Source organism: Symphalangus syndactylus, chromosome 21, assembly GCF_028878055.3.
Source record: "Symphalangus syndactylus isolate Jambi chromosome 21, NHGRI_mSymSyn1-v2.1_pri, whole genome shotgun sequence".
NCBI classification, from domain to species: Eukaryota; Metazoa; Chordata; class Mammalia; order Primates; family Hylobatidae; genus Symphalangus; species Symphalangus syndactylus.
In genome coordinates this window covers 79,428,177-79,451,248 of record NC_072443.2, presented here as the reverse complement: position 1 = coordinate 79,451,248, position 23,072 = coordinate 79,428,177, and the positions used below count along the sequence as shown (strand labels likewise).

General features: G+C 38.3%; 1 long non-coding RNA gene across 1 annotated transcript in view; it reads right to left on the bottom strand.

Moving 5' to 3' along the window:
- Nucleotides 1–2,236: 2,236 nt before the first annotated feature.
- The window catches only part of LOC134735500 (uncharacterized), a 40,106-nt gene continuing 19,270 nt past the window's right edge, over nt 2,237–23,072 (bottom strand). Inside the window, exons 3-4 of the long non-coding RNA XR_010118683.1 lie at nt 8,719–8,813; nt 2,237–3,706 (exon numbers count right to left, since the gene is read on the bottom strand). This is a non-coding gene — a long non-coding RNA (uncharacterized lncRNA). The remainder of the gene's footprint in view (nt 3,707–8,718; nt 8,814–23,072) is intronic.

The following is a 23,072-nucleotide window of genomic DNA, read 5'->3' as shown; positions in this document are numbered from 1 at the left end:
ATAAATAAAATGCAAAGACAATATTTAATTTGTGCAGTGCTACACAAATATAAATGATTACTGGACTCTCATAGATTGTACATCTGTCTATTTATCCACCCACCCATTCATCATTTTGTCACCCTGGTTGTGTTTACAACGAAAATAAAGTCTCATCTTTGAACTGTTACTGTTTCCTTCACTCCCACAGCCCATCCCAAATCTATCGGTTGTCAGCTCCTATTAATTTTACCACCTGTATCTCTCTATAGTTGTTTCTTTCCCTACCATTACAATGATCACCACTCCAGGTCTCATTTATCTCTTACTTACTCTATAAATGCTTCCAATACTTTCTCTCTTCAATCTCTGTATTTGATCTATTGCAGAGACTTGTAATTGCCTCTTTCAAATTCATTTTGCTTTCTTTCCTAGGAACAGATGCCTCATTTTATTTTCTGTGGCAACGTACTGTGTGAAACAACCCCATTTCTCCACTACTCCTACAGCCACATGACTAAATTCTGGCTAAGGAGATATAAGTAAAATTTGTTAGGTAAGGTTTCTGAAAAACCTCTTTAAAAGAACAATACAGAACTGAAAATATGCCACTTTCTACCCTTTCCCCTACTCCTATTTTTTTTTTTTTTCCTGTCACCTGGAAATTTGGGAGTGATTGCTGGAGCTCTAGCAGCCATACTGAAATACGGAAGAATGAAGAGAGGAGAAAGAGAAATGAACTCTGTCCCTGATGAAGTCGTGGAACTGCCATGCTAGTTCTGGATTGCCTACCTCCCACATAACAGTGAAATATACTTTTACATAACAATGAAATACACTTTTTTTTTTTTTTTTTGAGATGGAGTCTTGCTCTGTCACCCAGGCTGGAGTGCAGTGGTGCAATGTCGGCTCACTGCAAGCTCTGCCTCCAAGGTTTACGCCATTCTCCCGCCTCAGCCTCCCGAGTAGCTGGGACTACAGGCGCCCGCCACCACGCCCGGCTAATTTTTTTCTATTTTTAGTAGAGACGGGGTTTCACCGTGTTAGCCAGGATGGTCTCCATCTCCTGACCTCGTGATCCACACGCCTTGGCCTCCTAAAGTGCTGGGATTACAAGCGTGAGCCACCGCGCCTGACCTGAAATACACTTTTAAATATGTAAGCCATTGCAGTCAGATCTCTAATTAGCTGCTGAACACAATTCCTAACTGATTAGGGAGCCCATGCCTTCAATGCTGTCAGTTTAAGCTTGCTGATGCACATATTGAGGGCTGCTGTTTTGCTAGCACTCATGCAGGGCTTAAAGGGACATGAGAAAACACTTTATCCTGGAAGGTAAGTGGGAGGACAATCAATAGCCTCATTTTACACATGAAAAAACTAAGGCTCAAGATCACACAGTTAGTAAACACCAGAGAGAGGAAGAGAACTGAGGCCTCAAATGATGCTGAGTGATGGCAAGGGGTGGGACTTTGGCATAAGCTCTGGGATTTGGAGATTGTACACAGGTACATGCATGTGTTCACACACACACACACACACAATGGGAATTTGAGTGGATGCCCACTTTTTTCATGTCTCCATCCCATCTCCCCTTTTCTCTTCTGGGAACCATCTCTTTTTCACTTGAAGCTGTTGATCACCTGACTCTAGAATGGCACAGGATCCCAGGCCCCTTGATATTGTGATTGGTCCAGAAGTGGTCATGTGACCCAATCAGAGCCAGATTTCTTTGGGAGACGACTACTTAGTCACTGTGTGTGAACTTGAGCCTATTTGTAACTCTAAGGCTCTGTCTCCTTACCATCAAATGAAGGTTAGTCTATTACCTGGTGTATTTGGTGGTTGTGAGGATGAGGTGAAACAATAAAAGTAAAAGGCCTGGCATGGTGCTGTTCGATAATCATTTGCTTCTAGTAGACATGTTTAAAAAGCTCTCTTTTTACCTGGACACCATACAGGGTAGGAACTACACACAAAATGAACAATTAAGCACCCAAAGCCCACCTAAATATTTTGTTTTGTTTGCTCATTTGTTTCCCAAGAGGGGTAAGTTCCCAGTTTCCAGAAGAACCACTTTAATTGACTTGCATGATGAAAAGACAGATCTTATGGACAAGCCCTATCCCTATCTGTCTCTAGAATGGCAATTATAATAAATGAAATAAATAAAATCTTCACTTCTTCTCCATCTGGAAACTAGAGACATTTTTACTCCAACTTGAATCAAGAGTCCAGAAACTATGTGAAACACAAATGGTTTGGGTGTGGTGATGTATTTATTCATAATATAGTTTCAGAACACATTAATAATGGAGAATAACACTTATTCATATACTGAATATAACTTTTCCTGGAGCACTCTAGAGCTTGCTTGGAGTTGGAGAATACTGCCAGGCTTTCCCTAATCTCTTTGGTCTTTGGAAGTGGGCAGGGTTTCTCAAACCAAGTGTCTCCCATGGGCCACTGGCAAGGCTTCCCTTCATAGTTTGGAAGGGCAGAAAGACCATGGCTTCAGCACTTCCATTTTGGAAAGAAGTAACAAAAAAGTGAATTAATGAGCGATTGGAAAGACTCAAAGCATTTTGTACTCCACAGTTCATTTCTTCACACAAACGCCCATTACTGCAGCGGCCATGAAAACTCGCAGGGTGTTAGGCTCATGGCCTGAAGAGAAGTCACATCAGCAGCCAATGTTTTCATGCAAAAGGCAATCGTGATGATTCAGAACCTGGTTCTGAACTTCTCCAGGTGTGCTCGTGAGCTGAAGGTCACGCCCATTCTGTGCATCCTCTTTCTACTGGTAAACTTGGATGTCATTTTAGAGTATCTTGGCAAAATGGTGAGAAGATCTCACTTTCCCAATATCACTCTGTAATGAAGCTGCTTGGGGGATCCTCCATTTGATTGTAGAGAGACCAAGGCACCGTGGGCTGAAGCAACGAATATTAACAACACTAACAACAATAAGGATAAAGTCCAAGTCTCTTCCAAAAAAGGCATATCCAAAAATAAGGGTAAAGAGCTGGTCTTATTGCATCCAAGTGATTCTGTGCACTGGAAATTGTCCTTCTCTGTTCCTCCCTTTCATTAAAAGTGTTTATATTTCTGAGTCAGATGATCATTTAAATACATATAATATTAGCACCAAGGCAGCATATTTTTTTCCCAGAGATCACATGAAACTGAATACATATTTAACATAGTTAATAGTTGGTACAATCTGTGACATCACTAACACACTTATTGGCTGATACTTGCCTAGAAATGCCAAAAATACCTTTTATACAACTCTTATAGCACCTTGATGATGGCTAGATTGTTTTAAAAAAATTCATTTTAAAAAAGTCACAATAAAACATTTACAGATGAAAAGTAAACAATAGTGTACCGTGATAATGAAGGATCACTTTGTCATATTACTACATGCAAAGGCAGTCATAATAGAATCATTTTACGTACAAAAATATTACATCACAATAAATAATTTCAAACATAAATATTAAACTTTACATCATTAGGATAGTCCACATATATACATACACACATATATGTGCATATATGTATGTGTATATATGTATATATGTTTATGTACACACATTTACACACACACAAGCATACAAGTCACACATAAACACACACACACACACACATGCACCCAAATTAAGGTGGAGGTATTGCATTACTATCCTTCATCCATCCCATAATAGCTTCCTCTTCAAAGCACCTGAAATAAACAAACCAGAAAATATAAACCTTCTGCCTCAAATGCCATAAGTTAAGAATAGGCAACTGATACATTTTTACATGTAGAATTTAAAATTAACATTATTTTCTCTAGATTTTATTTTTATTTTTTCTGAGTCACAGTCTCACTGTCACCAAGGCTGGAGTGCAGTGGCATGGTCATGGCTCACTGCAGCCTTGATCTCCTGGGCAAGCAATCCTCCCATCTCAGCCTCCCAAGTAGCTGGGTCTACAGGTGCACACCACCATGCCCAGCTAATTAAAAAAAATTTTTTTTTTTTTTTGCAGAAATGGAAGTCTCACTATGTTGGCCAGGCTGGTCTCAAAATCCTGGACTCAAGTAATCCTCCTGCCTCAGCCTCCTAAAGTGCTGGGATTATAGGCATGAACCACCACGCTGGCCCTAGATTTTAAAAGTAGTGTTCGTTTGCTGTAAGAAACACGGAAGTTTCAGGGAAGTAATATAGAATAAAATTTAAAAACCCATTAGCATGAAATCCCTGCACCTGAGATAACCGCTCTTCATATATTGGTATTTTGGTATTTCCTTCTAGTCTTTTTCTATAAATATGTTTATATATGTAAATATTGTATATATGTGCTATATAAAATTTATCTTCTTAGATACAAAATATATACAGTACATATACAATGGTGATCTCTAGCGGACACCTGCTGATTTTTGCATGCCTCCATCCCATCTCCCCCTTTCTGATAACAAAATGCCTTCTTGTCCTTTGAGAATCATCCCTCTTCCAGCTGAAGCTGTCAATCACCTGACTCTAGGTGGGTACATGATCTCAGATCCTTGGATGTTGTGATTTGCTCAAAAGTGACCATTTGACCTAACCAGAGCTAAACAGAGTTATTTTGCAGCATGCATGCTAGGGGATGAGTGTTCACTTGAATCATAAGTTGGAAGAATGATGTAATCCTAGAGCTGCCCAGGACCATGGTGTGGGGGGCAATGATCTGCCTGAGAATGAAGTCATTTAAGAGGCAATTATTGCTGATTGATGAAGAAAGAAAGAGTACTGATGACTGAACTTCTGGACCTAGCCATGCCTGAAGTTAGCATACTTCTTGGATATCTCAGTCACTTAAGATGATAAATTTCCTTCATTTCCTTAGCTCCTTGTAACAGAAGTAATCCTAAATGGCAAATAGGCACTCTTGTATCAGGATCTTCAAGAGCCTTACACGGTAATGGGCTACTGGAAGCTTGAGGGAAGATGCAGGAGGGTCACATGAATTGGTTGAGCTCATCCCTTGTAGCTGAAGACACCGGGATGATGAAAAGAGTGACAAGTTCCGTCTTTTACTCAGCAGAAGAATCACTTTGTGGCATAATGTACATAGGTCAGGGATTGCCGAACTTTAATATGCATGACTCCTGTGGACTTTGTTAAAATGCAGATTCTGATTTCACAGGTATAGGGTGAGGCCTGACATTGTGCATTTCTAACAAGTTCCTAGGTAAAGCTGATCATGCTGATTCTTGGACCACACTATGAGTAACAGGGGTGTGGCACAGTGGAGTGATTAAGAGCACTGGCTTTATTGTAGGACACTCTGAGTTCTGCCAAGGGAATTTATCATTACCTTTTAGTTTTTTTTTTTTTTTTTGAGACAGAGTCTTACTCTGTCACCCAGGCTGGAGTGCAGTGGCGTGGTCTTGGCTGACTGCAACCTCTGCCTCCCAGATTAAAGCGATTCTCCTGCCTCAGGCTCCCAAGTAGCTAGGACTACAGGCATGTGCCAACACACTCAGCTAAATTTTGAATTTATAGTAGAGATGGGGTTTCACCATGTTAGCCAGACTGGTCTCGAACTCCTGACCTCAAGTGATCTGCCTGCCACAGCTTCACAAAGTGCTGGAATTACAGGCATGAGCCACCATGCCCAGCCTCATCATGATCTTAAGCAAGTTACTTAATTGTTGTGGGCCTCAGCTTCCTCATATGTAAAACAGCAGCTCCTCTACACAGTTTTGTTGTGAGGATTCAATGAAATATTGCTCAACAAATGCCACTGTGGTTTTACTATTACATTCTTGGGAAGTATTTCTCAAAGGATGAGCTGTGATTCACTTGCATTAGAATTCTCTGTATTAAAACTACAGGTCCCTGAATCCACCAGAGACCTAATGAAGCAGGACCCCTAGAGATGCGGCCCAATAAGCAGCATTTTAAATAAGTTCTGCAAACAAGTGGTACCAATCCTATTGAAACAATTTCTAAAAAATCGAAGAAGAGATATTCCTTCCTAACTCATTCTATGAAACCTCTATCATCCTGATACCAATACCTTGCAAAGACACAACAAAAAAAGAAAACTACAGACTAATCTCCCTGATGAACACTGACATGAAAATCCTCAACAAAATACTAGCAAACTGAATCCAGCAACATACCAAAAAGAGAATCTACCATGATCAAGTGGACTTTATTCTTGGGAGGCAAGGATCATTCAACATATGCAAATCAATAAATGTGATTCACCACACAAACAATTAAAAACAAAAACAATATGACCATATCAATACATGCAGAAAAAGCATTTGATAAAATCCAACATCCCTTCATGATAAAAACGTACAAGGCATAAGACATCAAAAGAACATATCTCAGAATAATAAAAGCCATCTCTAACAAACGCACAGCCAATATCATACTTAATAGGCAAAAGTTGGAAGCATTCCTCCTAAGAATTGGAACAAGGCAAGAACGTGTAGTCTCAACACTCCTATTCAACACAGTATTGGAAATCTTAGCCAGAGCAATCAGGCAAGAGAAAGAAAGAAAATACAACAAAACAGGAAAAGAGGAAGTCAAATTATCTTCCTTCACTGACAATATGATTCTATACAGAGAAAACCCTACGTATTCCACCAAAAGATTCCCAGACCTGAAAAACGACTTCAGTAAATTTTCAGGGTGCAAAATAAATGTACAAAAATCAGAAGCATTTCTATACACAAATAACATTCAAGCTGAGAACCAAATCAAGAATGCAATCCAATTTACAATCACCACAAAAAGAATAAAATACCTAGGAATACATCTAACCAAGCAGGTAAAAGAGCTCTATAAGGAGAATTATAAACATTGCTTAAGGAAATCATAGATGACACAAATAGAAAAATGTTCCATGCTCATCTATTGGAAGAATCAATAGCATTAAAATGTCCATACTGCCCAAAGAAATCCACAGATTCAACAAAATTCCTATCAAATTACCAATGTTATTCTTTACAGTGTTAGAAGAACTATTCTAAAATTGATATGGAACCAAAGCAGAGTCTAAAAGTGAAAGCAATCCCAAGCAAAAAGAACGAAGCCAGAGGTATCATATTACCAGACTTCAAACTCTACTCTAAGGCAGCAAACTAAAGGTAACCAAAACAGCATGGTACTGGTACTAAAATAGACACATAAATTAATGGAACAGAATAAGGAACCCAGAAATAAAGCTATAAGTCTATAAACAACTGGACTTCAACACAGTCAACAAAAATAAACAATGGGGAAAGCATACCCTATAATAAACGGTGCTGGAAAAACTGGCTAACTATACACAGAAGAATGAAATGGAACTCTTACCTCTTACCATATACAAAAAGTAACTCAGGATACATTAAAGACTTAAATGTAAGACTTCAAACCATAAAAATTCTAGAAGAAAACCCAGGAAATACTCTTCTGAACATTGGCCTAGGCAAACAAATTATGACTAAGTCCTCAAAAGCAGATGCAACAAAACAAAAATTGATAATGGAGATCTAACTAAATTAAAGAGCTTCTGTACATCAAAAGAAACTATCAACAGAATAAACGGACAACCTACAGAATAGGAGAAAACATTTTAACCTATACATTTGATAAAGGAATATTATCCAGAATCTATAAGGAACTTAAGCAAATCAACAAGAAAAAAACAAACAATCCTATTAAAAAGTGGGCAAAGGACATGGACAGACACTTCTCAAAAGAAGACACACAAACAGCCAACAAATATAAGAAAAAATGCTGAACATCACTAATCATCACAGAAATGCAAGTCAAAACCACACTGAGATAACATCTCATGCCAATCAGAATGGCTATTCTCAAAAAGTAAAAGGATAACAGATATTGGTGAGATTGCAGAGAAAAATGGAATACACGGTTGGTGGGACTGTAAATTATTTCAACCTCTGTGAAAAGCAGTTTGGAGATTTCTTAAAGAACTAAAAATAGAACTACCATTTACCCCAGCAATCCATTGCTGGGTATATATCAAAAAGAAAATAAATCATTCAACCAAAAAGACACCTGCACTCACACGTTTATTGCAGCACTATTCACAATAGCAAACGTGGAATCAACCTAGGTGCCCATTAATGGTGGAGTGGATTTTAAAAATGTGCTCTGTATACATGATGAAATACTATGCAGCCATAAAAAATAATGAAATCATGTCCTTTGCAGCAATATGGATGCAGCTGGAGGCCATTTTCGTAAGTGAATTAACACAGAAACAAAAAATCAAATACCATATGCTCTTGCTTATAAGTGAGAGTGGAACATTGGGTACACATGGACATAAAGATTGAAATAATGGACACTGGTGACTCCAAAAGGGAGGAGGAAGGGAAGGGAAAACTATTTATTGGATACTACTTTCACTATCTGGGTGATGGGTTCAAACGAAGCCTACATCTCAACACACTTTATCAGTGTAACAAACTTGCACATGTACCTCCTGAATCTAAAATCTAAAAGCAAATAAATAAATAGGCCAGCTCTGTAGAGGAGAACCCACGTCTGATGGCAGAAGACTGATGGCTTCAGTCACATGAGGACAGAGGAGCAGGAGATAAAAAAGGTACAACAGTATTGGGTCAGCTTCAAGATGCTTAACTGTAACGCTGCCTGATCCTCCCACATTTGCTCATATAGGCTACAGAAAAAAATAAAAGACAGACAGCCAGGCAGACATGGGACTACTTACCTTAGCTATAAAACTCGCACCTCCAGGCCAGTACCAGAGGATGGAGTGCATTTCCCACAGTAACCACCGCATTTCCCTATGACTCGGGTACCATCCTGCAAGGAGATGCATCATGTTAGCCTACCTGCTTGGTTAATGCTTTTAGGGCCTGCACTGGCTTTTTGGGAAAACGTTCTTATACAGACAGTAAGCAGGCCTTCTGAACTGATGTGAAGCCCAACATACTCACCATGGTCTAAAGCAGGGGCTGGCAAACTTCAGCCTGTGAGCCAAATCCAGCCCACCACCTGTTTCTGTACAGTTTGCAAGCTAAGGATGATTTTTATGTTTTTAAATAATTGAGAAAAAGTAAACCAAAAATAATATTTCTTAACACATAAAATCATATGAATTTCAAATTTCAGTGTCTATTAATAAAGTTTTATTGGAATACAGCCACATTCATTAATTTACCTGATGTCTATAGCTGCTTTCATGCTGCAAAAAAAGAATTGAGTCTCAGCTTCATACTGCTTCTTGGTGCACAAAAATCACAGTGACACTGTTTTAATTTGAGAGTGTTTTGAGTGATGTGTGTATTGCTAGATCATTACAACTTATGTGCTTATTACCAGTGTATACCATTATGACAAATCAAGAAAAGAAGAGAAAGGTAGACTTTGAATGTTGCACTTTTAAGGTACAATGGCATGTGGATTATTTTGTTATCAAATTTAGATGACAAAGCCTTGTGATTATTACGAAAAGACACTATAGCTGTGCTAAAAGAATACAATATATACCATCACCAAACTAAATACTCATCACAATATTCCCAACTCACAGAAAAACAATGGTCAAAAATTTAGAAAATTTAAAATGGAATATCTCACCATAGCATAATCCCTCCACAAAAAATAAAAAACACGAAAATGAGTAAGTTTCCAAGTTGCTCATTTGTTAGCCAAGCAAGGAAAACAATTTACCAATGGTGAGTTCATTAAATCCTGTTTAACAGCAACATCTGAAGAAATGTGTCCAGAGAAAATAAACTTAACTACCCTTTTGGCAAGGACTATTGCTTGAAAAGCTAATAACATTGGGAACCACATTAATAGTCAACTAAAAAAACAAAGCAGATTATTTTGAGTGGTTTTCACTGGCTCTTGAAGGGTCCACACATATTACTGATGTTATTCAGGTGTTATCATTTCTTTGAGGAGAAAATGCCCAGTATGAAGTGACTAAAGAATTAGACTCTTTGAAGAGTCTAGTGGAACTAGTGGAATAGGGGAATAATTTGTGGAATAGTGGAATAGTTTATGGAACAAGTAGAGGTGAGAATATTTCAAAAAGGTTGGGAAAGAACTGCAGAACAACTGAAGTGGAATCTGCTAAGATGTGTTGACAACTGATGGTAGTACAAATATGTGTGGAGCATAAAAAGCTTTAATTGGACAAATTTACAAAGCTTGTGAAACTGTTAGATGTTTAAAGCCTATGGTTATTCACTGTATTATTCATTTGCGGGTACTTTGTGTAAAATATTTGACCTATTAAGTGCTATAGAACTAGTAGTGTCAATAGTGGACTTTATTTTCTACCACGGACTTACCCATCATCTATTTTGTGAATTTTTTGTCAGAACTGAAAGCTCAATACCTTGACTTGTCCTACTACACAGCAATTTGATGGCTTGGCAGTGGGGTAAAGTTTTATTTTGATTTTTGAGCTCAGGGTCAAGATTAAAATTTTTTGAACTATAGCTGCTCTCAATCACTGTAATTCAACACTTAATGGCTCTGAATATTAGCTTTTGCTTCAGAGTTGATCATGTTTCTTAATGGATTGTACCTAAAATTACAAGGCAAAACTGTTCTTATAAGCAAAACTTATACTGTTATAAAGTAATTTCATTGATAACACTGTTTGGATCACAAGTAATGTTAGATTGTTTTAAACACTTCCCATGCTGTCAAAAGTTAAAACAGGAAATGACTTCTCTATTACACACAAATTTAAAGTGTATATAGTTTCTGAGCTTAAACTGCAGTTCCAGCACCGTTTTTCAGACTTTGATATAAATGCAAAGGAAATCTTTATATGTCAAAATCCACTTAACTAGCAATTGAGGAGCTTCTATCTCATTTTCAATTGCAAGTGATTAATATGCAATGTAGTGACATGCTAAAAGGCAACTATCAAGAGAAAACTCTAATAGAATTCTATACGTGCCTGCCAAGCCATGAATATGCTTAATTAACATTATATGGTTATGGATAGATATCAGTGTTTGGCAATATCAATGCATGCAGAAAGGCATTTAGAAAGATTGAAATACATAATATCTCTCATTTCAGGTCAGCATTAACAGATAAACATTTACCATCTATTCTGGTAATACAGAACACTAATTAAGCTAAATATTTTCCTCCCCCAATATCCCATTCATCTCAGGTGATCTGTATTAGAAAAAGCTATACTTAGTTATTATGATTGTATTTTGAAATTGACCAATAAAAAAATTTTGTGCAAATTTGTTTTCTCTCTTGACATACAAATATATCATTGATTTTGCCTCTTGGCCCTTCAAGACTAAAATCTTTACTATCTGGCACTTTGTAGACAAAGTACGCCAACTCCTAGTCTAAAGACCTGCGCTCCATAGAGTCTGTCTTTGCCTCTGCAGATTCATCTGGTACCATTCTGTACTCAACACATGCATTTCTTTTGGTTGTTCTTCTGATATGTCCCTTACATTACAAGGCCTTTGCATGTGCCATTCTCTCTGATTGGAGTTCTCCTCTCTCTCCCTCTCTGTGCATACTGTACCACCTCAACTTTGGCCTGGTAAATTCTTTAGCACTCAGTTCAAAGCCCATTTATTCTGAGAAACCTTCCTGACTGGGTTATCTGCTGCAAAGCACCCTGTAATTGGGTAATTCTTTCTTTAACATCTGTCTTCCTACTGGAATGTCAGCTCCATTATGAGAAGACCAATATCTTGTTAAAACCTGGGAGTATCCAGAACCTACCACAGTGTGTGGCTCATAATGATACGAAATACACATGTTAAATGAATGAATGAATGAATGAAAGGCTGAAGCTGAATTCTTCTTTTGGAAGTGCAGTTAAGAATGCCCTGCTAATCGGGGTTGCAATCCTAGTCTCTGATAAAATAGACTTTAAACCAGCAAAGATCAAAAGAGACAAAGAAGGCCATTACATAATGGTAAAGGGATCAATTCAACAAGAAGAGCTAACTATCCTAAATATATATGCACCCAACACAGGAGCACCCAGATTCATAAAGCAAGTCCTCAGTGACCTACAAAGGGACTTAAACTCCCACACAATAATAATGGGAGATTTTAACACCCCACTGTCAGCATTAGACAGATCAACGAGACAGAAAGTTAACAAGGATATCCAGGAATTGAACTCAGCTCTACATAAAGTGGACCTAATAGACATCTACAGAACTCCCCACCCCAAATCAACAGAATATACATTTTTTTCAGCACCACACCACACCTATTCCAAAATTGACCACATAGTTGGAAGTAAAGCTCTTCTCAGCAAATGTAAAAGAACAGAGATTATAACAAACTGTCTCTCAGACCACAGTGCAATCAAACTAGAACTCAGGATTAAGAAACTCAGTCAAAACTGCTCAACTACATGGAAACTGAACAACCTGCTCCTGAATGACTATTGGGTACATAATGAAATGAAGGCAGAAATAAAGATGTTCTTTGAAACCAACGAGAACAAAGACACAACATACCAGAATCTCTGGGACACGTTCAAAGCAGTGTGTAGAGGGAAATTTATAGCACTAAATGCCCACAAGAGAAAGCAGGAAAGATCCAAAATTGACACCCTAACATCACAATTAAAAGAACTAGAAAAGCAAGAGCAAACACATTCAAAAGCTAGCAGAAGGCTAGAAATAACTAAAATCAGAGCAGAACTGAAGGAAATAGAGACACAGAAAACCCTTCAAAAAATTAATGAATCCAGGAGCTGGTTTTTTGAAAAGATCAACAAAATTGATGGACCGCTAGCAAGACTAATAAAGAAGAAAAGAGAGAAGAATCAAATAGATGCAATAAAAAACGAAAAAGGGGATATCACCACCGATCCCACAGAAATACAATCTACCATCAGAGAATACTACAAACACCTCTATGCAAATAAACTAGAAAATCTAGAAGAAATGGATAAATTCCTCGAGAAATACACCCTCCCAAGACTAAACCAGGAAGAAGTTGAATCTCTGAATAGACCAATAACAGGTTCTGAAATTGTGGCAATAATCAATAGCTTACCAACCAAAAAGAGTCCAGGACCTGATGGATTCACAGCTGAATTCTACCAGAGGTACAAGGAGGAACTGGTACCATTCCTTCTGAAACTATTCCAATCGATAGAAAAAGAGGGTATCCTCCCTAACACATTTTACGAAGCCAGCATCGTCCTGATACCAAAACCTGGCAGAGACATAACCAAAAAAGAGAATTTCAGACCAATATCCTTGATGAACATTGATGCAAAAATCCTCAATAAAATACTGGCAAACCGAATCCAGCAGCACATCAAAAAGCTTATCCACCATGATCAAGTGGGCTTCATCCCTGGGATGCAAGGCTGGTTCAACATACGCAAATCAATAAATGTAATCCAGCATATAAACAGAACCAAAGACAAAAACCACATGATTATCTCAATAGATGCAGAAAAGGCCTTTGACAAAATTCAACAACCCTTCATGCTAAAAACTCTCAATAAATTAGGTATTGATGGGACGTATCTCAAAATAATAAGAGCTATCTACAACAAACCCACAGCCAATATCATACTGAATGGGCAAAAACTGGAAGCATTCCCTCTGAAAACTGGCACAAGACAGGGATGCCCTCTCTCACCGCTCCTATTCAACATAGTGCTGGAAGTTCTGGCCAGAGCAATCAGGCAGGAGAAGGAAATAAAGGGTATTCAATTAGGAAAAGAGGAAGTCAAATTGTCCCTGTTTGCAGATGACATGATTGTATATCTAGAAAACCCCATTGTCTCAGCCCAAAATCTCCTTAAGCTGATTAGCAACTTCAGCAAAGTCTCAGGATACAAAATTAATGTACAAAAATCACAAGCATTCTTGTACACCAATCACAGACAAACAGAGAGCCAAATCATGAGTGAACTCCCATTCACAATTGCTTCAAAGAGAATAAAATACCTAGGAATCCAACTTACAAGGGATGTGAAGGACCTCTTCAAGGAGAACTACAAACCACTGCTCAAGGAAATAAAAGAGGATACAAACAAATGGAAGAACATTCCATGCTCATGGGTAGGAAGAATCAATATCGTGAAAATGGCCGTACTGCCCAAGGTAATTTATAGATTCAATGCCATCCCCATCAAGCTACCAATGACTTTCTTCACAGAATTGGAAAAAAACTACTTTAAAGTTCATATGGAACCAAAAAAGAGCCCGCATCGCCAAGTCAATCCTAAGCCAAAAGAACAAAGCTGGAGGCATCACGCTACCTGACTTTAAACTATACTACAAGGCTACAGTAACCAAAACAGCATGGTACTGGTACCACAACAGAGACATAGATCAATGGAACAGAACAGAGCCCTCAGAAATGATGCCGCATAGCTACAACTATCTGATCTTTGACAAACCTGACAAAAACAAGAAATGGGGAAAGGATTCCCTATTTAATAAATGGTGCTGGGAAAACTGGCTAGCCATATGTAGAAAGCTGAAACTGGATCCCTTCCTTACACCTTATACAAAAATTAATTCAAGATGGATTAAAGACTTATATGTTAGACCTAAAACCATTAAAATCCTACAAGAAAACCTAGGCAATACCATTCAGGACATAGGCGTGGGCAAGGACTTCATGTCTAAAACACCAAAAGCAATGGCAAAAAAAGCCAAAATCGACAAATGGGATCTCATTAAACTAAAGAGCTTCTGCACAGCAAAAGAAACTATCATCAGAGTCAACAGGCAACCTACACAATGGGAGAAAATTTTTGCAACCTACTCATCTGACAAAGGGCTAATATCCAGAATCTACAATGAACTCAAACAAATTTACAAGAAAAAAACAAACAACCCCATCAAAAAGTGGGCAGAGGACATGAACAGACACTTCTCAAAAGAAGACATTTATGCAGCCAAAAAACACATGAAGAAATGCTCCTCATCACTGGCCATCAGAGAAATGCAAATCAAAACCACAGTGAGATACCATCTCACACCAGTTAGAATGGCCATCATTAAAAAATCAGGAAACAACAGGTGCTGGAGAGGATGTGGAGAAATAGGAACACTTTTACACTGTTGGTGGGACTGTAAACTAGTTCAACCATTGTGGAAGTCAGTGTGGCGATTCCTGAGGGATCTAGAACTAGAAATACCATTTGACCCAGCCATCCCATTACTGGGTATATACCCAAAGGACTATAAATCATGCTGCTATAAAGACACATGCACACGTATGTTTATTGCGGCACTATTCACAATAGCAAAGAGTTGGAACCAACCCAAATGTCCAACAACGATAGACTGGATTAAGAAAATGTGGCACATATACACCATGGAATACTATGCAGCCATAAAAAATGATGAGTTCGTGTCCTTTGTAGGGACATGGATGAAACTGGAAAACATCATTCTCAGTAAACTATCGCAAGGACAAAAAACCAAACACCGCATGTTCTCACTCATAGGTGGGAATTGAACAATGAGAACTCATGGACACAGGAAGGGGAACATCACGCTCCGGGGACTGTTGTGGGGTGGGGGGAGGGGGGAGGGACAGCATTAGGAGATACACCTAATGCTAAATGACGAGTTAATGGGTGCAGGAAATCAACATGGCACATGGTTACATATGTAACAAACCTGCACATTGTGCACATGTACCCTAAAACCCTAAAGTATAATAATAAAAAAAAAAAGCCCTAAAAAAAAAAAAAAAAAAAAAAAGTTCCCAGGCCTCCCATCTAGGCTTAACATATGCTTTTCCACGTTATGATGCCTAGAATATAAGTTAATTCTATGCCCTGAAAGCATCCTCACTCACCTTTCTTTGAAGACAACCAAGTCTATAACTCCTGCTTATTTATAAGCTATTTATTCATTTATTTCATCCAAACATCACTTTTAGTATCCAGCATTGGAAGTGATCTGTTCCATCAAAGTAGCTTAGCACCTACACTCCTTGAAAGAAGCCTTCACATATCAGCTCCATCATGAAACTGCCTTGAAGCCAGAAGCAAACATGGAGTGAGTTTGCTTTAACCTTCTCATATCCTTCTTTCCTTTCACTCGACCAGAGGGTACTTTCGACTGGAAAGGACTCGACTCACGGTCACTTACTCATTTCACCAATTATGTCTTGAGCATCTATCAGGTGCCTTGTGCAGCTCTAGGCCCTGGGGAGTACAACAGTGGCCCAAACAGACATGGGCTCTGCCCTCCTGGAGCTTACAGTCTTGGGGCAAGGAGGACATGGGTCAGAGAAATGTTCCAAGAAGGTGGCATTTAATCTGAAACCTGGAGGATGAGAGGAGAAGCAGCCAGCACTGGGAATCAATGGGGAAAGGATGTTCCAGAGAGAAAAAAACATGTCTAAAAAGGATTGAAGGGAGGCTTGACAAAATTAAGTGCAGGTGAGGATGAGAGGCAAAGAGAATCTTACCTGCTGATGGGACAATAAACTAACATAACCCCTCTGGAAAACAATGCATCCTTATCTAGTAAAGTTACAGGTACACACACCACAGTCTGGCAAATCCACTCCTAGGTACATGCTCCAGAGAAGCTCTTGCATGTATGTCCCAAAAGAACACAAGCAGAGCCAAACAAAATACCATTAGGGAGACCTACTTTTGGCAAAGCTATGAAGCAAAGAAAGGACATGATAAATCTGTAACTCAAGAGAGTGGTACACCTTTTGTGGACGGTGGGGAAGTGGGAAGAGAATGGAATCAGAAAAGATAATAACAAGGTTCTTTTTCCTAAAGCCAGCTGGTAGGCTCAGGGGTGTCCATTATATCACTATTGTTTATGCCTTATACATATTTTATCAACATTTTTGTATCTGCTCAATGTTTCCTAAGAACCATTTCTTTGTATCTGACTGCTTTGTGGGGGATAGATTAGAGGAAGAGAAAGGCAGAAGTGGAGAGAACTATTTAGGAGGTGAGGGCAGTTGTTTAGGCAAGAAGTAGTGGAGGTTTGGACTACAGCAGTGTTGTGGTGGGAGTGGAGAGAAACAGATGCTTCCAGGCCCATTTATCCTGTGATTTCCAAACTGGGTTCAAGGTTTAGTTTAAAGAAACATTTCTGGAGGTTGTGATGGGAAAAGTGAGGGGGAAGAGTTTTATTCCCTAATCCACTTAACCCCTTGACTTTTACAGATGTGTAAATCAAGACCCAAAGATGGGTTGAAAAAATGAGGCGGCAAAACAGACCAGTACCAAAATCCTTAAAACCCAGCCCTCTGCCTCATTCCACCTGACCTTGTGGCAGAACACAAACTCACATTGAACACAAATTCACAGTCTGCTAACACCAAAATTCAGTAGCTGACTGCATTATCAGGAGTTACATGTTGACAGCATGTTGGTCCCTATCTATGATAAGGATGCTAGGTCTTATTTCCACAGAGACTCTACCAGGATAAAATTATTTAATAGTTTCTATCTTAAGTACAAGGGGATGAAATCCAATGTAGTGATTTTGCAAGAACGTGAAGTTGACAAATGAAAATAATGAATAAAAATGGTGTTCCAGTTATGTAAATTTCACCACAATAAAAAAAATTTTTAAATGACATTCCAAAAGGTTTGTTGAAGTTAAGTGCTTAGCCATTTAAAATTAGCCAGCCATGTATTGTAATCAAAATTGATAGGCCTATACATTTTTGAAACCCAATTTTTTTCTATTTAGCAATATTTACCTAATTAAAATGCATATACGATTTGATTCCATAATTCTACTTCTAGGAATTTATGCTACAGATATTTTCACACACAGAGGCAATGATGATGTACAGCCAAGAATGTATACTGAAGCACCATTTGTGACCACCAGAAACTTAAAACATCTTAAATGATCATCAGTGGAGAATTGGTAAAAAATAAATTATAATAAAGCTATAGAAAGGGACTTTATATGGATGTTTTACATTTTTAATTAAGAATAGTTATGTTGGCCAGGCGTAGTGGCTCTCACCTGTCATCCCAGTACGTTGGGAGGCCAAGGCAGGCGGATCACTTGAGGCCAAGAGTTCGAGACCAGCCTGGCTAACACAGTGAAACTCCGTCTCTACAAAAATACAAAAATTAGCCAGGCATGGTGGTGCATGCCTGTAATCCCAGCTAGTCCGGAGGATAGACACAAGAATTGCTTGAACCCTGGAGGCAAAGTTTGCAGTGTGCCAAGGTTGTGCCACTGTACTCCAGCCTGGGCAACAGAGGCAGACTCTGTCTCAAAAAGAAAAAAAAAAGTTATGTACACTGACGTTGAAATGTCTCCGAGATCTATTGCTGAAGATCAAAAAAAAAGGGTAGTATCTGGGTGTACCACCATTTGTGTTAAAAAAACAAAGCGTATGTATTAATACATATACACATACATACATACATACATACATACATATATATTTATACTGGCATAAGTATTATTTATATGTACATATATATACTATATATATATCAAGAAAAGCCATCTAACTTTAGATATATAAATTTATGATATCAATATTATAGTATTTCATGGCATATGAGGCCATAGTAGGCAAACAAATTTTAATGAATGAATGAATTCCCTCTAAACTCCTTATAAATCAATTTCCCAGTGCGTTCCCCTTACTTGTGAAAACTTGACCTCAAAATGTCATCCGAACTTCTCAGACATTTTTTATTACCAGTTTAACACTCTTCACATAATCTGAGAAAGCTGTCAGTAATAACCATCAGAAAGATAATTCCAGCTTAAAGACTTTCACACAAAACTATCCTGGGACACAACCAACAAGATCGACTTTCCAGCAAGAAAATTTTTTGGATGATGATTATTAAATTAAGAGGTTAAAAAGGCACATGCCGTTTTGTGTTTGCACAAAAGCTATAAGGTTTCAGCCCTCACCCACGCTCACATACAGTAGCACTGTGGCATACTTCTCCACATATGTAATGTGAACTCAATCTCTCTGCTTAGTCTGCTGGTAAAATGATAGGGGCTATCAAAGGGATTAATCATATTCCTTCATTCTATACCCTTTAATCCTAAAATAAGCAGTTCTAAATGCATTCCAAAACAGCATATGTGCTTTCTCAGATGGTGAAATCAGCGTTACATGATGACATTCTCGAAATGTCCCAGGTTATTCCTTGATAGATAATGACATAAATTTACAGAGAAGTTGAGTATGAAAAAAAGTCTTCCTTTTAATATCTATTATATCTAGTAACTTATGAAAAGTCAAAGTTTCAAATGAAGTCATCCTGCTTCAAAACAGTATATTCTGCAATAGCACACATGCCCTTAGCAAGTGCTCTGAAAATGAAAAGAATGATTTTGGATTTTCAACCATTGAGAACAGAGTGTGTAGCCTATTGTTAGAAATGACTGTTCTAGCAAATCTTTTGAAGTAGTCAAAATTAATTCTTGACCCTAGGGCTGTACCTGGTGTGATAGAGCTTCTTATCTAATATAAGCAACATCTGTAGTCAGTAATTTTAAAAAAATCCATTTGGGATGAAATTCAGCTGAGAACAATTGAAAACCGAAAATAATAGCAGCTTATACAAGATACAAATTAACTCCCTCCCATTTAAAGATAGTCTGGAGTTATGCAGTTCAGGGCTACTATGGTACCTCTATGGTCATCAGAGACCTAGGCACTGCCTATCTTTTTCTGCTTTCCTCAACACAGGGCTTCCAAGGATCACATCCACATTCTTGTGGGCAGGAAGCGGGAAAGAAAGGTAAAGGGTTTCCCTTAAACAGCACTTCCCAGAAGTTGTACGTACCACTCACATTTATATTCCTTTGGCTAGAACCTAGTCATACGGCAACCCCTAGGAGCAACGAGGGCTGGGAAATATTGTCTTAATTCTCAGGTTACGTGCCAGACAATAATTTGAAGGTTATATTTCTAAGAAAGAAATAAACAATGAATGTGGCGACAACCAGCAGATCTGTCACATTAAGGACTCACAAAATACGTATATATGTTAAATCTCAAATGTCCTTCCTGAGATATATAACCATACATTCATTTTATGGTTGTGGAGAAGCTTTTGCCCATGAGTTTACAGATTAGAGTACCTTACATTTCATGCATAAGACACACATACAATGCATTCTCTTCAATTTCCAAGTCTAAAAGATTTTTTAAGAGCAGTGTCAGAACTTAAAGGCACTGTTTTGTTTTTTTCTTTTTAAATCTAGGTCCTTTCATAATTTCTGTCTCATCCCTAATCTTTTATAGTTGTTTTTCTCAAAACCTGATTCAACCGTTTGTTTGTTTAGCATACATTTTTGAGACATTTCCAAGCATTCAGCTGAGTTTCCAGAGAAACAACAATTCTTTCTTTTCACATTCATATTTCATGGGTTCACAAAAATAACGTGTAATTACAACAGCAGGTATAACAGCATACACCTATTTTAAAAAAAACACAACTCACTCTTGTTAAATATACAACTCTCCAACACAACTAGAGGGATCAAAAGAATGAGAGCTTCGGAGAGGGACCTACTAACTGCATGCTTTATAAAGGGAACGGAGATTTTCTGGTTCCTCCAGGAAATCAAGGGGGTTGAGTAAAGAAGTTCTGTTCTCTTGAATTTCTTCTTGCCAAAATCTGCTTGGTTGGCTATCTCAACAATAAAGCCCAGCAATACTATCACCATGTGCTAATGATGACGGGGCCTTTCCCGATTCTACAGTCTATCTCCCTCAATTTATGGATGAGGAAAACTGAGGTCTGGAGAAGGTAAGTAGGTTTCCACTACCAGAGGAGTCCTGTGCACTTCCCCAAGGGAGTTGCTGCTGGCAGGAGTGTCTGATGCATCTCCATGAATGGGAGGTTGCTGTTGGCATTTGAGCAGGACTACCTTCATTTGGTGGCTCTCTCTCAGATTACAGAATGTTTACTATCACTGCCCAGCTCACTGAATGCCAGTAGCACCACTCTCATGTCATTGTAACATGAAAAACAGAAATGTACCTCTGAGTGTCCAAATGCCCAGGTCTCTAGATACAGAAGTGATTTTTTGATGTTGTAGATGTTGTTGTTTTATAGTTATTTTCCTGTCTTCTTTTGCGTTACAGTTAAACTATCACAGCTGTCAATCTTGTTTACAACCAAGGGCAATTCCAAATCCTAAGGAAACTTAAGAGGTCTTTTAATCTTCTTGACAGAAGTGAAACAAGCTCAACCAAAACATGAGAGTATGCCTACTATTTTAATAATTTCTAGGAAAAGGCCAGGCGAGGTGGCTCACGCCTGTAATCCCAGCACTTTGAGAAGCTGAGGTGGGAGGAATGCTTGAACCCAGGAGTTCAAGACCAGCCTGGGCAACATAGCAAGACCCCGTCTTAAAAACAAATAAATAATTTCTAGGAAAAGAGATGCTATCATTCACAGAACACAGAGTTCATCATTCTACACCTATTATCTAATGGATATTTAGATTGGACTCACAAATAAATAGAAACACTAGAAATGGTTACATATTCATTAAGACAACAAATGATAGTTTCTCACACATCTGTCTGCTAGGATACTTTGCCCAATTTTCTAATGAGCTGTTTAATGTTTATTTTTATTAGAGTTGTTTTTCATATTTTTAAAAATTGGGTCTCTCCATAACATAGGCTCTCCAAATAATTTTCTCAATGTTTTTTGACTTTTGACAATTTTCAAGTTATTCATGTCAAAATAGTTCATCTTCCTTTATGACTTTCATGTCATCCATTCATGTATTTCCAGTTTCATGTCATCCATTCATGTATTCATTCATTCAAAATATTCAGGATTTTTGCTAAACACCAGGATTTTTCTGGGTGCTAGAGAATTGAACCAAAGAGACATGGAACTAAACATGCTTATGAGGTTTAAATTCTTGTGTAGGCTAAATTAATTAATTTTAAGGCACAATGAAAAACAATCCACTAAAAGTATAATATGTCGGGCAGTGATGAGTGCTATGAAAAAACAGAAAAGGGGGAAGGGGAAAGGGAGTGAGTGAATGGAGTGTTATTTTACAGGCCTGGAGGGCAGTGAGGGAGCAAACTTCATGCATAACTGTGGCAGGTACCCATAAGGGCAAATGCCCTGAGGTAGGGATGTGCCTTCTGTCTGGGGCACAGCAAGGTGGCCAGTGTGGCCAGAGGATAGGGAGTAAGGGGAAGAAAAAGTAAGAGAAAAATATCTAAATTTAGACACGCCTTTTACTTACTAAATTTGTAAAAACATTCATCCATAATACAGTTTCAATTTTTTAATTAAAAGTTTTTGATTCATCTCTTAATTACTTCAACCATTTATTGTACCTTTTTCCCAGGGCTTTTTTTTTTAAAAAAAAAAGGTTTAGGAGGTACACATGCAGGTCTGTTACATGGATATATTGCACAATGGTGAGATTTGGGCTTCTAAGGTGCCCATCACCTGAATAGTGAACATTATACCCAACAGGTATTTCTTCAACCCTCCCCCATCCAGCCCTCCCCCTTTTATGATTCCCCTGTGTCTATTATTACATTTCCATCTCCCCAGGACTTTTAAACATCCCCTTTCTCATCCACCATTGTCCCATAGTGACTTGGATCTAGTTTTGAAGATGCTGTAGTCTGTCGCAGGGATCTCTCTACTCCTGATGCAGTACCATACTATTTTGATTTCTGTAGGCTTACCCTGTATTTTATGATTAACTTCTCATAAATCTTTAGTCATTTTCATACACCTTTGCTGGTTCTATTATACTTTCCATCTGATGAAAGATCCTAAAGATCATCTATTAAACTCCATAGTCTCTAAGTGATTGTGAAGAAGAGGAGGTGAAGAACATACTCAAGCTCAAGGCAAACAAACTCTCCTTCCCACCCAAACTCCTAGCCTTCAACACCTACCTGTTGTTTAACTGTACTCTAAACGACTTTGTGATAAGAAAGCTTGTGGACTGCTGAACTGAACAGTCATTTAAATCATTTAAGCCATATATGTTTATCTGTTTATTTGGTCTCTCTGATGTGACTGTTAAGTCTTGGAGGGCTGGGCTAGGGTTTGGACCAGTGGTTCTCAAACTGTGGTCCTGGACAAGCAGCAACACC